The 3,407-nt window shown below is 49.0% G+C and overlaps 1 pseudogene across 1 annotated transcript; it reads right to left on the reverse strand.

The window, feature by feature from the left end:
* Window positions 1–2,450: 2,450 nt before the first annotated feature.
* On the reverse strand, window positions 2,451–3,094 carry LOC311183723 (Fanconi anemia core complex-associated protein 24-like; annotated as a pseudogene). The gene has a single exon. The product of its transcript is annotated as a Fanconi anemia core complex-associated protein 24-like (transcript).
* Window positions 3,095–3,407: the final 313 nt, after the last annotated feature.

Here is a 3,407-nt window from a genome sequence, read left to right on the forward strand (position 1 = left end):
GGCCCTTATCTGAGTCTGTGTGGTAGTTCAGGAGATAGCAGGGAGGGCTCCCTGGCTTCTGCTGGAACCAGAATATCTTTTTGCTCTGGACACTGACGTCATTGCTCAGGGTGCAGGTGAGTCTGGCTGTTGCTCCAGGAGATGCAGAGAGGGAGGGCTGCCGAGTCAGCACAGGCTGGGAGAGGGAACCTGCAAGTACAGACACTCATGGGTGAAGGGACAAGGACCAGATACAATTTTATGAATTACTGTGTGAGACAGACTGAAAAAAGCTTGCAGTGACACCTGGTCCTTGAGGCCTGTCCCCACCTGTGCAGTGAGAGAGGATCACAAGGAGGAGAGGCGTCCAGGCCATGGTGCTCACAGCCCCTGAGCCCCACATGGGGCTGGGCTCCCCAGGCCTCCTTTTCTTCCCCACCCTCTGCCACAGGAGGGGCTGTGCATGCAAATGGGCTTCCATCCAGGGACTTCTCAGCCCTCCCTGAGCCTTAGTGCTGCAGCTCAGCTCACACCCCACACTGAGAAAGACGAGGGTTTGCTTCACCCCTTGGGAGAGCCCTGGGAGGAAGCACCTGTTGACACCACACACAGGGCCCTGCTCAGAGGGCTGTGCCGGACCAGGGAGGACACAACAGTTCAATCTCCATCAGGTAGCCAAGCACTCAGCCCCCAGGCCCTGGCTCCTCTGAGTGAATTGCCCAGGGGCCATCCCACAGTGCCCCCTGCTGGTCATGGGGCACACATTCACCAGGGCCCAAAGCCCTGAGACCCCCAGCTCATGTGGTCACTGTCTCTATTCCCACATTCACAGCCTGATTACCAGAGATTGCTATGCTGACATGCTGTGCTAGACTCCTGTAAAGTTTTCATTTCCAGAAGGACTCCTGGTCCATGCAGGTGCCTAACAGCATGTGTGCGTGTAGTCATATGTATGTATAAATAGTCAAGCACATTTAATGTTATAACCCTTTCTCCTATAGTACATTCTAGAAAAGTCGCATCATCCACAAGTGTGTAAAAGCAGCATAGATGACGACGGACAGTTGAGTTGGTTGGACTATGTCCTATGGAGGGAAAGGACTTTTCCATTCTACATGGAATGTCAATGTCACATTTGAACATGAAAATTCAGCAAACGGTTCAAAAATCATGGAATGCTTTTAGACTTTTGATAATGATTAGATTGATTTATAAAAAACTAATGGTTTGCTAGGCATACCGCTTACTCAGCACTTACAAGTAATGATGTAACACATTTCTTCATTCATGAACATAATAGATGGCTGGGTACAAGGAGCAATCAGATCCACCTGACTCAGGCACATTGGCATTGTCCAGGTGTTTCCAGAAGTGAGATTGATACGAAGCCTACAGAATTCTTACTTGATCTTTTTTTTGAACACATCGTTAATTGTATTTACTTTTCTGAACAAGCGGCTGCATCCCTGGTCCCTGGCTCTCCTCTCTGCATTCAGCTGCCCCATGTAGATCTTCCCATTGCTGGGATATACATTAACAAACATTCTTTTCCTCCCTCACACACACTCACTTTTTATCTTTATTTTTTTATTTTTTTAATAAAGATTATTTACACATACAAGGGCTGGGATACAGGCCAGAGATGCCGGGGGCAGTGAGAGGATTCACCAGAGACAGCATGGGGAGCAGAACAGGCAGACTGACTGAAACACACTGCTGAGGAGAGCAGCAGGTGAGACAGGAGAGGTCTGCCTCACCATGTGGGTTTCTCCCTGGCCGGCGGGGGATGGAACTCATGCTGCAGGGGCTGCAGATCGCTTCATAGTGTGGTGCTTAACTCCCTTGTGCCACCAGGGACACCCGAGGCTTTTTATCTTTAAATAGGAACTCCAGACTCCGGCTTTGTGTGTTCGGAAGATGTGCCTCATGTTATAAACAAACTGTGCAGCCACCAGGGAGGGAGGGAGGAAGGGAGGAAGAAAAAAGGCAGTCCCACTGTTTATTTACACTGGCTGTAGTTTTCAAAGCACAGACCTGGAGAACAGCAGCTCTGCCACCAGGAACAGGGGCTTATGGTCCACAGTTCTTCATTATTTGTTTCTTTCAGATAGTCTTATCTATCACCTGAAACTTGATAAGCCTTTTTCATGATACATGCAGATCAAGGTCACATAAAAATCTTCCCAAGCTGGATTCTTGCTGAGTCTGAGCATCTCTAATTAAATGCACTCTTTGGAAGAGCCCCACCGGCCCTCTTCAGGCCAGCAGGAGGAGGGCAGTGCCCCCAGGGACGCACTAGCTGAAATATCTGGACCCAGAGAGTAGGGCAGGACAACAGGCAGGCTCCAATCTGGACTCTTCCACTAGTTGCTGGAGAGGAATTCTTTTGTTTTGGCTTTGAAATATGAAAAGAAAACAGGATCCTGTCCCTTGTGGTCTAAAAGAACACTGCAGAACGAAGGCGGCAAGTGTCACCTGGACTGAGTGAAGGAGTGAATTTGCTGTGCTGCTGCTGGTCTGACCACTGGCTCCAGTTGTTGGATGGAAGCTTTACCGAGTTGCTGGAGGCTTGGAAACTTCTGAAGCAGTAGGGGAGCTTTAGTTTTTCCAATCCCTGAGATCTGTTGCCCGGTTCTAAGAAGGTGGGGCTCAGAAATCTGAGCCTGTTTCTTCATGAGAAAAGGGTTTTTACTGGGATCTTTCGTTTGCTCTTGAACTAACTTCATAATGAGGCAGGATGCCTCCCTCTGGCTGGCCACTGGAAGCAAGACCATCCCTAGGTCCAACACAGTAAACTTCTGTATGGCTGGGAAGTACTGTTCACTCATTTGAGTTTTTTCAACTACTACAATCCCTTGAAGAGTATTAGAATTTCTAGCCCGAACAAGCCACTTTCTGTAGCCATTCCCTGCCACCAAATCAGCGTCGTTGATACAAAGAATACAGGATCTGCAGGATAGGTAAAAATCTACCAGTGGCAAGCCATCCTCAAACACGAGTTTGTCTTTCCCTTGCATCTCCTGTACCTGCTGGCACCCGTGCCATTTCTCATTAGCCACATGTGACCAAAGGGCAGGTGCATGGTGCCTGCACCATTAGGAGGACTCCTTTCCATTGGTGGCCTCAATCGAAGGAGGGAACCACAAGAAAGTGTTGGAGCGGACTGACCTGCACATGGTCCCACATTCCACTCCCAGCTGGGAGTGGTAGGAGCCCATCTGCAGTGTTGTTCTTTAAAGGATTGAATCATCCGCCAATGTCTAAGACGCAGGAGATTGGAGTGCTGGTTGCCAAGTCCCTCATTTATGCCGCCTGCCTAGTCCCTGTCACTCCGGCTCAGTCCTCAGTCCACCTGGAGCCCATCACTATTTGTTTGTTTGTTTGTTTTTTTACAGAGTTCTTACTTGACAAGTTACAGGTCAAGTGAA

The sequence above is a fragment of the Talpa europaea genome (assembly GCF_964194135.1).
Source record: "Talpa europaea genome assembly, chromosome: 14".
Classification (NCBI taxonomy): Eukaryota; Metazoa; Chordata; class Mammalia; order Eulipotyphla; family Talpidae; genus Talpa; species Talpa europaea.